Here is a 12,733-nt window from a genome sequence, read left to right on the forward strand (position 1 = left end):
CTACAGAAACTGTCACAAAAGCATCCATTGCAAAGATGAGCTGTCTTGTACATCTCTATGGTCATCAGAGTTGGAAAAGCTAGAGGACCCACAACATTTTGAAGTAGTCATATATACACTGCTCAAAAAAATAAAGGGAACACTTAAACAACACAATGTAACTCCAAGTCAATCACACTTCTGTGAAATCAAACTGTCCACTTAGGAAGCAACACTGATTGACAATANTTTTTCTGATGTTTCCCGTTACAGAGGCGCAACCTGGAAAATCGAACGCTGAGCATCAAGGCTCTAGGGCTCGCCTCCCATCCCAGGAGAACAACACGAGACTGCGGAAGAGACAGAAATGTGAGTGATTCAGATGTCTGCATCTTATGTCTGTCTTTTGTACCTTTGTTATTTCAACCTAAATATCGACTCTCCTATTTGTAAAGCCCTGCATTCTTCTAAATGTTTCTACTATACAATAGTTCTGAAGTATATATAGCTGTGGATAAACCCCTGCTCTGATGTGTTTTCAGAACACYGAGTCATGTCTGACTCTGAGACCATTGAGACAGCCGCTCTGGGCCGACCATTCCAGCTGGGGATGCTGTATGACTGTCGCAGGGATGTCCTCATTCCAGGTACAGTAAACTATTCAATTCATTGACTGTGTTTGCACCATAGAGTTGGATAGACTTGTCCCAAAGCCTGATCTAACATGGGCAGCGTCATTGAGGGCTTTCACCATTTTGAAGTAGTCAAGTTGGTGTGACTTGCATGGGTTACAGAAGCTACAGATAAAACAAAGCCCCCTTGTGGAAACTAGGTGAATTGCATCAACACAGCCTGAATTCAAACACCTCTCGCCCTTCCGTCCCCCCGCCACTTCCTTAAGTTTTGCATTTACTTCCGGTTTTGTACACCAGCTTTAAACAGCTGAAAAAACAATATGTTCTTATTTAGTTCAATATGTTCTTAACATATTTCACAGCGATTTAGATGGTACAATGATTTTCTACACTAAAGATGGCTTGTTTTGTCACAAACTGAAATGTAGAATTTTAGCAACCAGGTAAAGACAGCACGATTTCTACATGCTTGCTCCAGTTTTCCGTTGTTGGTTGTGCTTGTGAGGAGATGACCACACCTCTAAATTATGCTGATGTGTGAGCCTAAATAATTTGTTTGTGATACACTATAATTTTATGTTATTTTTAATGTAGACATTTTATGGACATTTTCTTAAATCACAATTCAACATTTTTATATTTAGCTCCTTTAAGGAAGGATAACAGAATTCCTTTCAGGTCAGCAGGAGGGGTCAGCCAATGAATTATACTTCTGACAAACATTCCGTAACTGCAGGTGGCAGTAAATCACCAACCTTGTCAGACTGCCGCCATTCTTGAGCAAGCTCTGTACCGGTGGTGCCCCGATCCGCAGCTGAATCAACTTTAGGAGACGGTCCTGGCGCTTGCTGGACTTTCTTGGGCACCCTGAAGCCTTCTTCACAACAATGGAACCGTTCTCCTTGAAGTTCTTGATGATCCGATAAATGGTTGATTTAGGTACAATCTTACTGGCAGCAATATCCTTGCCTGTGAAGCCCTTTTTGTGCAAAGCAATGATGACGGCACGTGTTTCCTTGCAGTTAACCATGATTGACAGAGAAGAACAATGATTCCAAGCACCACCSTCCTTTTGAAGCTTCCAGTCTGTTATTCAAACTCAATCAGCATGACAGAGTGATCTCCAGCCTTGTCCTTGTCAACACTCACACCTGTGTTAACAAGAGAATCACTGACATGATGTCAGCTGGTCCTTTTGTGGCAGGGCTGAAATGCAGTGGAAATGTTTTTGGGGGATTCAGTTCATTTGCATGGCAAAGAGGGACTTTTCAATTAATTGCAATTCATCTGATCACTCTTCATAACATTCTGGAGTATATGCAAATTGCCATCATACAAACTGAGGCAGCAGACTTCTTGAAAATTTATATTTGTGACATTCTCAAAACTTTTGGCCACGACTGTACACGTTGGAGATCGTTATTTTTTTCATAATGAAAGTTATTTGTCATTCTCTCTTTTTAAACTGCAGGTATCACACTCTGGGATTCTGAAATGCTACAGAAAGACATAAATGTCTCTCCACAACCTAACACTGATTTCAAAATCATTGCTTCCGACTCAAGTGAAGACAAGTCAGAAGCTTTGAATGTGTCTGCATCTCTGGAGGCCAGTTTTCTTGGTGGCTTAGTCAGTGTGAAGGGTTCTGCTGAATTCCTACATGATAAAAAGACCTCAAAGCATCAGTCTAGGGTTTCTCTGCAGTACCGTACCACCACTCGCTTCGAGCAGCTGACCATGGACCACCTGGGGGCAGGAAATGTGAAACACRYTAATGTCTTCCAAGAGGGTTCTGCCACACATGTGGTGACTGCCATTCTCTACGGTGCACAAGCCTTCTTTGTTTTTGACCGTGAGGTTTCCTCAGGAGAAAACCACCAGGATATTCAAGGAAACCTGCAGGCCACAATAAAGAAGATCCCCCTCATAACAATAGAAGGGCAGGCATCACTGAAGATGAGCGAGGAAGAGAAGCAACAGGCCAATACATTCAGCTGCACTTTCCATGGTGATTTTGCACTAGAAAACAARCCTGTCACATTTGAAGATGCCACCAGGCTGTATGCCYGCCTGCCACGTCTGTTAGGGGAAAAGGGAGAACATGCTGTGCCCATGACTGTCTGGCTCTATCCTCTCAAGAACCTGGACTCTGCAGCRGCCCAGCTAGTCAGGCAGATCAGTGTTAGCCTGGTGRGTCGRGCACAGCGYKTCTTYGACYGGCTGGACAACACTGATGTAACATTCCGGGACWTGATGAWGGAAGACATGGCTATCAAGTTCCCTGAAATCAATGCCAAGCTCAGCAAGTTCAGGGACTTGTGCTCAGAGTACAAGCTGGTTTTCCAGAAAGGTCTTTGCAAGGTTCTTCCCAACATAAGAGGAGGAGGAATGGAGGAAGAAGAGCTGATAAAAATGCTCAACAGTAAGGAACGCTCTCCATTCCAGAATGATCTTATGATCACGTACCTGGATGACAGAGAGAGAGAGATGAATGTTGTCAGCTCTTACCTTGACATAATGAAAGAGGTACAAGTTGTGTACTCAAGCAGTGAATTGGATGGAATAGTGCTTGATCAAGCCAAAGATCATGTAGTGTGCTTTGCATTCTCCTCTTTGAAWGACAAAGARGAGTARMTGGTAGARTTGGAGAACTACTTGCTGGAAGAATCAAAGAGTGATTCTTCACTGATTCCTTATGACCCCAATGCAGCTGGGAAATCAGCAGCAGAAAAGTGGTTTCGCTCGGGGGAGGTAACCACCCTAACCAGGCAAAKCATACAACTGTTCCTAGACTTCAAAGAGTCAAACAAAGACAGAGAAAATATTGCATTCTGCATTGCATCYATTCCAGACAAACTCATCACTGCYTCCTCCATCCATGTCTATGAGAAAGGGACACTGTTGAGTCCCCAGTTTGAYCTGCCATCAAAGCCAGGTGTCCCCACCATCAAGAGTKTGGAGCATGACTGTGTCCACGTGSAAATRAACKCTCCCAACCTTGGCGTCAKGWCTGTGGAGTCGTACCAGGTTTTGTACCAGGCTGTGCAGGCTGAATCTGAGTGGACAGAGATCAAAGCTGATGTTAGCACTAACCGGGTCACCATCAGACGTTTGAACKCCTATAAAGACTACCGCTTCAGCTGTAGGGCGGTGTGTAGACCTGGTGTGAGCCTCTCCAGTGACTGGACAGAYTACTRCAGGACCCGCCCATGTAGCCCCCCTGGARCACCCACAGAYAAAAARCTGGAATCTGAAAGTATCAGAGTGAACTGGGACATTCCTACCATGGTGGGAGACGATGTAGAAGTCATAGGCTATGAGGTTGACTACAGAGAGTGTGCGAAGGCTGTTGACAATAAGATGTGGCACACCATCAAAACCACCACCAGAGAGTGCACACTGGAAGGTCTAAAGCCTGAAACTGCATACAGTGTCAGAGTCTCTGCTAACTGTGGRGAAGCAGGGAAGAGTCTACCCYGTCCGGAGGCAGTGCTGACTACCATCAGGGCTTCTGACGCCCAACCGAAGAGGAGCCAATCGACAGCAACAAAAAGTGAGGAATTTCTGAAGAAATCAGAGAAGGTTAAGAAAGGCAACCCGTCAATCTATAYGCTGAATCTGGAACAGAAGTTGGYTGTAAAGGAAKGTTTTGAACAGTACACATTTGGAYGGAAAGTTGAGAAAGGGAATAACAAGGCAATCTTGCTTCTGGGGTCCACAGGTGCAGGAAAAACAACTCTGGTAAATGTCATGATCAACTACATTCTCGGGGTAAAGTGGGAAGATCACTACCGCTTTAAGCTCATCCATGAGGTGASCAACAGGTCACAGGCTGAGAGCCAGACMTCAATCGTYACATCATARGAGSTCTACAACCAGCCAGGCTTTCAGATTRCTTATTCMCTGACCATTATTGACACACCAGGGTTCGGAGACACTKGAGGAATMGCACATGATAAACTYATCACAGAGCAAGTGAAGGAKTTWTTGTGTAACCCTTTAGGGATTMATCACATTGATGCAGTCTGCTTTGTAGTGCAGGCATCCCTCGTCCGTCTCAGTGCTAATCAGAAATACATATTTGACTCCATCCTGTCCATTTTTGGAAAYGACGTTGCTGATAACATCCTGATGCTCGTGACATTTGCTGATGGGAAGGACATACCTGTGCTGGAGGCCATCCAAGCTGCAGACCTTCCCTGTAGGAAAAACAATAAGGGACTCCCAACCCATTTCAAATTCAACAATTCAGCTCTGCTCTCTCAGAAAGTAGAAGAAGACAAAAGCTCTGAAGGAGATAGTTCAGAGGATGATAATGAGGATGGACTAGAGAAGATTGTCTGGAGGTCAACTTTTAAACAGATGAAAGCTTTCTTCAAAGKCTTGGAAAGCAWTGAGAGCAAAGATCTAACYATGACCAAGAAAGTGRTGGAAGAACGTGAGCGTTTGGAGKAGGRCATGACACGACTGYCCCCTCAGATCACAGCAGGTCTGTCAAAGCTGAATGAGATCAAAACYMTCYAAKAGTGCCTGSAGAACGAMGACYWGAACWTGAAACAGAACCAAGACTTTGAGACAGAGGTAGAGGTTCTAGTTGCTAKYAGYACCAAATRAAGTTGTTTTGCTACAAACTGCATRYTWTGCKAGTTCACATGCCACACCAYCTGCTTTCTSCCTYACGAGGATGACACCAAAYAATGTGCCGTGATGGATGATAATGGTAACTGTGTCATGTGTCCAGGAAACTGCTCTTACCTTAACCACGACAAGGAAAAAGCCTTATGGACATATGAAACTAAGAAAGAGAAAAAGACCATTAAAGAGTTGAAGGACAACTTCATGAAGGCACYGGGCAAGTTTATGAACAACAAGCAGATGCTGGAGAAGATTGAAGATGAGTACATTGTTATCGAGGACAAGCTGAAGTACTTGATCAAGCTGTCCTCCAATTGTCTTAAGAGACTAAATGAGATTGCACTGAAGCCAAGCTCTCTCTCCACTGTGGAGTACATCGAGATACTCATTCGCACCGAAGAGGACCAACGCAAGCCAGGCTTCGAAGATCGCATCGTAGGGTTGAAGAAAATGAAATARGAGTCTGAGCTTCTGGAGAAGATGGCAAGAGGAGAGGAACTACTCCCCGATGAGCGACGCAAGSTTAAGGAGAAACAAGACAGACTGCAGAAGATCACTAAAAGAGTCAACCAAATACAGAAAGTAGTCAGAGATTGGCCAGGGAAGAAGTAGGCCTAACTCAAAGTCAAAGTCCATGATCTCACCCTGCTTCCGACCAAGTGGCACGGTCGGTGGCTTGCACTAATCAAGTGAATAGGTCATAACTCAGTTAAATTTGTAGTATTAAATCAGATATATCTCTAGACCCAGTCAATTGTCCGCTTACTGGAGCTGATTGCAATGCTTTGTATTAAAACGAGAATCACGTAAACTCTCAGTTGACACATTTTCAACATTAAGTGAGTGGACTTGTGCGAGCCAGAACGGCCCACAGAACAGGAGCCTGCGTCCTGTTTCTGTAGCGTGAGGCAGCTTGATGTACAAACACACCCCCTGGACAGCTAGTCTATTACATGTTCTACATTAGTGAATCTAAATGAAGCAGCTGATCTTCCTACTGATTGTTAATGATTATCATAAGAGAAATTCATGTAGAAATAAAGCAGACATTGATTCATATAAATTTTGAGACCTACTTTCCCCTCGGGATGTAATAAAGTATCTATCTATCAAACAATGTATAATGTTTGCCTACTTTCATGTTGATTGTTTATCCTTATTTTTTTTAAATAAAAGTCCTTTGTAATTCAAGAAGTTCACTATTCATTTTCTATTGGGCACAAATTGTAAGTAATATGTTAGTCATGACATTGGAAACAGCATGTTTGGTAGGGGGGAATTACAAAGGTGTGTGTCTAGGGCACTGTTTCTTTATTCCAGGGACCGGCAAACTATGGTCACTTTGTGTCAAGGATCGGCAAGCTTTAGTTTTTCCTCCTTGGGGGAACAGCTTACATTAAAGCTAGCACTTAGAACTGACTAAATTGGAGTCAGTTAAATAGCTCAGGGACCAGCCAGCAACATCCCAGGGACCGGCACAGGTTCAGGGACCAGAGGTTGAGAAACACTGGTCRGTGTAAGTGGCACCATTCTTGACATTTTAGGTATGAAATTCATAAGACACTATTCATTCTCATTATTCTCAGCATGACAGTGTTGTTTTTGGGCATGCGACGCCCTCAATAATTGTATAAAATAGAGCAATTATGTTGGATTCTAGCTTCAAATGTACGTATTTATGTTATCATACTTGAAATGATTCTACTTCTACTTTACTTTACTTCTACTTCTACTTTACATGTAGAAGGAATATACACTACCGGTCGAAAGTTTTAGAACACCTACTCATTCAAGTTTTAATTTTAATTWTTACTATTTTCTACATTGTAGAATAATAGTGAAGATATAACTATGAAATAACACATATGGAATCATGTAGTAACCAAAAATGTGTTAAACAAATCAAAACATATGTTATATTTCAGATTCTTCAAATAGCCACCCTTTGCCTTGATCACAGCTTTGCACACTTTGGAATTCTCTTTTAATAAACAGCTTGCATTTCAATAGGCAGATGTGCCTTCTTAAAAGTTAGTTTGTGGAATTTCGTTCCTTCCTAATGCGTTTGAGCCAATCAGTTGTGTTSTGACAAGGTAGGAGGGTATACAGAAGATAGCCCTATTTGGTAAAATACCAAGTCCATACTATGGCAAGAATAGCTCAAATAAGCAAAGAGAAACAACAGTCCATCATTACTTTAAGACATGATGGTCAGTCTATCCAGAAAATGTCAAGATCAAAGTTTTTTCAAGTGCAGTCGCAAAAACCATCAAGCGCTATGATGAAACTGGTTCTCATGAGGACCACAGGAATGGAAGACCCAGAGTTACCTCTGCTGCAGAGGAGACGTTCATTAGAGTTACCAGCCTCAGAAACTGCAGCTCAAACAAATGCTTCACAGAAATCAAGCAACAGACACATCTGAACATCAACTGTTCAAAGGAGACTGTGTGAATCAGGCCTTGATGGTCAAAATGCTGCAAAGAAACCACTACTAAAAGACACCAGTAAGAAGAAGAGACTTGCGTGGGCCAAGAAAACAAGCAATGGACATTAGACTGGTGGAAATTTGTCCTTTGGTCTGGAGTCCAAATTTTATATTTTTGGTTCCAACTGCCGTGTCTTTGTGAGACGCGATGTGGGTGAACGGATGATCTCCGCATGTGTATTTCCCACCGTAAAGCATGGAGGAGGAGGTGTMYWGGTGTGMWGGTGCTTTGCTACCTCATGAAGCTGGTTAAAAGAGAATGCCTAGAGTGTGCAAAGCTGTCATCAAGGCAAAGGGTGGCTACTTTGAAGAATCTCAAATATAAAATARATTTTGATTTGTTTAACACTTTTTTTGGTTACTACATGATTCCAAATGTGTTATTTCATAGTTTTGATGTCTTTACTATTATTCTACAATGTAGAAAATAGTAAAAAATAAAGAAAAACCCTTGAATGACTAGGTGTTCTACAACTTTTGACCGGCAGTGTATATGTTAGTGTATATGTTAGGGGTCAAGGAAGGGTAAAGAGGAACTAGGTGTAAGTGAAAGTTACTGTGAGAGAAAAGGGGAATACAGTAGATGACCCAGGTCTGTTGAGTAAAGTGAACACGAGGTCACTGATAAACATCATGGAGAAGTGACCAGATAAAGAGGAACTGCTAGCAGACGGTTCGACCGCGAAGACAACAGAGCAACATCTAGGCAGTGTCAGGCAACTGATAGCAGTTGTGAAAAAGTTACACCACTAATCTCATCTTGACGTATAAATGCCTGTTTGATCATGTGCAAAATGTCTTTGCAGCTGTATGACTTAGTAGGGGAATAAACTGGGTGTGAGGTTTTTCTAGTCGTCCGTTTGAGTTTATACTACATGACCGAATACAAACAGTGTAGCTATTCTCTCCGCAAGGCAATCAAACAGGCTAAGTCCCAGTACAGAGACAAAATAGAGTCGCAATTCAACAGCTCAGACACAAGAGGTATGTGGCAGGGTCTACAGTCTATCACGGATTACAAAAAGAAAACCAGCCCCGTCGCGGACCAGGATGTCTTGCTCCCAGACAGGCTAAATAACTTTTTTGCCCGCTTTGAGGACAATACAGTGCCACTGACACGGCCCGCTACCAAAACCTGCGGGCTCTCCTTCACTGCAGCCGAGGTGAGTAAAACATTTAATCGTTTTAACGCTCGCAGGCATTGCAGGCCCAGACGGGCATTCCCAGCGCGCGTCCTCAAGAGCATGCGCAGACCAGCTGGCTGGTGTGTTTACGGACATATTCAATCAATCCTTATCCCAGTCTGCTGTTCCCACATGCTTCAAGAGGGCCACCATTGTTCCTGTTCCCAAGAAAGCTAAGGTAACTGAGCTAAACGACTACCGCCCCGTAGCACTCACTTCCGTCATCATGAAGTGCTTTGAGAGACTAGTCGGACCATATCACCTCCACCCTACCGGACACCCTAGACCCACTCCATTTTGCTTACGACCCAATAGGTCCACAGACGACGCAATCGCAACCACACTGCACACTGCCCTAACCCATCTGGAAGAAAGGAATACCTATGTGAGAATGCTGTTCATCGATTACAGCTCAGCATTTAACACCATAGAACCCTCCAAACTCGTCATCAAGCTCGAGACCCTGGTTCTCGACCCCGCCTGTGCAACTGGGTCCTGGACTCCTGACGGGCCGCCCCAGGTGGTGAGGTAGTAACAACATCTCCACCCGCTGATCCTCAACACTGGGGTGACACAAGGGTGCGTTCTGAGCCCTCTCCTGTACTCCCTGTTCACCCACGACTGCGTGGCCATGCACGCCTCCAACTCAATCATCAAGTTTGCGGATGCCACTACAGTGGTAGGCTTTGATTACCAACAACGACGAGACGGCCTACAGGGAGGAGGTGAGGGCCCTCGGAGTGTGGTGTCAGGAAATAACCTCACACTCAAGTCAACAAAAAAAGGAGATGATTGTGGACTTCAGGAAACAGCAGAGGGAGCACCCCCCTATCCACATCGACGGGTCAGTAGTGGAGAAGGTGGAAAGTTTTAAGTTCTCGGTGTACACATCACGACAAACTGAATTGGTCCACCCACACAGACAGCATTGTGAAGAAGGCGCAGCAGCGCCTTCTTCAACCTCAGGAGGCTGAAGAAATCGGCTTGTCACCAAAAGCACTCACAAACTTTCTACAGATGCACAATCGAGAGCATCCTGTCGGGCTGTATCACCGGCCTGGCATACGGCAACTGCTGCACAACCGTAAGGCTCTCCAGAGGGTAGTGAGGTCTGCATAACGCATCACCGGGGGCAAACTACCTGCCCTCCAGGACACCTACACCACCCGATGTCACAGGAAGGCCATAAAGATCATCAAGGACAACAAACCACCCAAGCCACTCCTGTTACACCCCGCTATCATCCAGGAGGCGAGGTCAGTACAGGTGTCATCAAAGCAGGGACGAGAGACTGAAAAACAGCTTCTTGCTATAAGGCCTATCAGACTGTTAAACAGCCACCACTAACATCTTAGCGGCCGCTGTCCAACATACTGACCTCAACTCCAGCCCACTTTAAAAATGGGAATTGATTGAAAATTATGTAAACAATGTACACACTAGCCACTTTAAACAATGCCACTTAATATAATGTTACATACCCCTACACTTACCCATCTCATATGTATATGTTATATCTATGTACTGTCTATATCATCTACTGCATCTTGCCATCTTTATGTAATACATGTACTACTAGCCACTTTAAACTATGCCACTTTATGTTTACATACCCTAGTACTCATCTCATATGTATATACCGTACTCTATACCATCTACTGCATCTTGCCTATGCCGTTCTGTACCAATCATCTCATTCATATATCTTTATGTACATATTCTTTATCCCTTTACACTTGTGTGTATAAGGTAGTAGTTGTGGAATTGTTAGGTTAGATTACTTGTTGTTATTACTGCATTGTCGGAACTAGAAGCACAAGCATTTCGCTACACTCGCATTAACATCTGCTAACCATGTGTATGTGACTAATAAAATTTGATTTGATTTGATTTGATTTGATACTACGTTTGTACAGAACCTAGCACTACAATCTGTCATTGTCATTTTGGCCGATTGCATGTAAAAAAATTACCTGAGCATGCACAAGTAAAATTAGTAATTTCCAAATTAAACCACGTTCATAATTATCCTAAAAGTCTATATTTAAAAAAAAAAGACCTTTATTTACTAGGCAAGAGACAGACAGACAGAGACAGAGACAGAGACAGAGACAGAGACAGAGACAGAGACAGAGACAGAGACAGAGACAGAGACAGAGACAGAGACAGAGACGGGAATAAGAACAGAGAGGGTGTGGGAGAAACAGACAGAGAGAGAGATCAGAAGACAGAGAAGATCAGGTACATGCAACACGGACTACACTGCACAGCTCATTGAAGGACAGGGTGTCAGTACCGGAGACATCAGTACCATAGAAGATGTTCTGGAAGACACACACACATACAATTTACTATGAGCTTTAATAAATAAATGTAAATGATTGAATATGTTGGAGTTCAGGCTTTATTTGAAAAGTTTAAGTAGGAAATTACATGAATTTTGACCCTTACAGAGTAGGTGGCCAAGTCTCAATTAGAAAGGGGTCACAGAGCTTGTTAAGGAGACGTCCTTAAAATGATTATCCCCAGTCCAACATCAACTGGTCAACGGCTTCATCAGTTACCCAGAGCTTCTTAGTCTATGATTGTGGAACCAGATTCAAGGTAGGTGAACAAGATTATATAGTTATATTTTTGGGGGGTAAAACATATTTCAAGTGAATTTTAAAGAAATAAACAAACATTAACATTACACTCACAGACGTTCCAAAAGAATAAAGACATTTCAAATGTCATATTATGTATACTGTATATAGTGTTGTAACGATGTGCAAATAGTGAATAGACTCTTTCCCTCTGTCTCCTTCTCTCTCTTATACTATCRCACTCTCAGACACATTATTATGAATGACACGGCACCCATAAGAACATCACTCTGGAAAGCTTCAAGACTCTCGCCCTCCGCCTCAAATGGCACCCTATTCCCTATATAGTGCATTACTTTGACCAAAGCCTTATGGGCACTGGTCAAAACTAGTGCACTACATAGGGAATAGGGTGCTGTTTGGAATACATCCTTCATACTACTCTCTCTTTCTAGCATTGATTTTGCAGAAACATTTGACTTGCAATGATTGTGATATGTGGTTGTTTTACCTACCATATTCACTCTGAATAATAATGTCTGCTAGATGTCTAAAATGCTAAATGTATACATTATCAAAATGATGTAGGGAAAAAAAAGAAATGTTTATAGCACTGTTAAGAAGGATAATGAACAGGGATTAAATTGGAGTCGGGGGGTTCAACTGTAGTTCCAAAGTCTTAGTGTAACAGTTTAACTTTAGTCCGTTCCCTCGCCCCGACACGGGCGCGAACCAGGGACCCTCTGCACACATCAACAACAGTCACCGACGAAGCATCGTTACCCATCACTCCACAAAAGCGGCGGCCCTTGCAGAGCAAGGGGAACCACTACTTCAAGGTCTCAAAGCGAGTGACGTAACCGATTGAAACGCTATTAGCGCGGACCACCGCTAACTAGCTAGCCATTTCACATCCGTTACACTAGGATGGGACTCTACACATTTGGAACGAGCTGGTCAGGGAAAAGCTGTTGAAAAACCTTTCATTCCAGTGCAGAAGTTCACTTGTGGGAAAAATAAAGTTACCCTGTCTATTTTGTCCCGTGGTCTAGAATAAAGTTCAACAGGTTGAAATTGAGTGGAAAACATGGTCATTGTGGATGTTGTTTCAACAATGAAATGGACAGCGCTTTCTAAGGTGGTGATTCAAAACACCCAGATGCCTAGTAGAGCTTATGCATACACATAGGCCTATATATGAGCCCAAAAAAGTTAGAATTAAAATTT

At 43.1% G+C, this 12,733-nt stretch overlaps 1 pseudogene; it reads left to right on the forward strand.

Annotated features, from left to right (window-relative positions):
• The first annotated feature begins 258 nt into the window (after positions 1-258).
• Positions 259-6,410, forward strand: LOC112067785 (uncharacterized; annotated as a pseudogene).
• Positions 6,411-12,733: the final 6,323 nt, after the last annotated feature.

Source organism: Salvelinus sp. IW2-2015, linkage group LG5 (genome assembly GCF_002910315.2).
Source record: "Salvelinus sp. IW2-2015 linkage group LG5, ASM291031v2, whole genome shotgun sequence".
NCBI classification, from domain to species: domain Eukaryota; kingdom Metazoa; phylum Chordata; class Actinopteri; order Salmoniformes; family Salmonidae; genus Salvelinus; species Salvelinus sp. IW2-2015.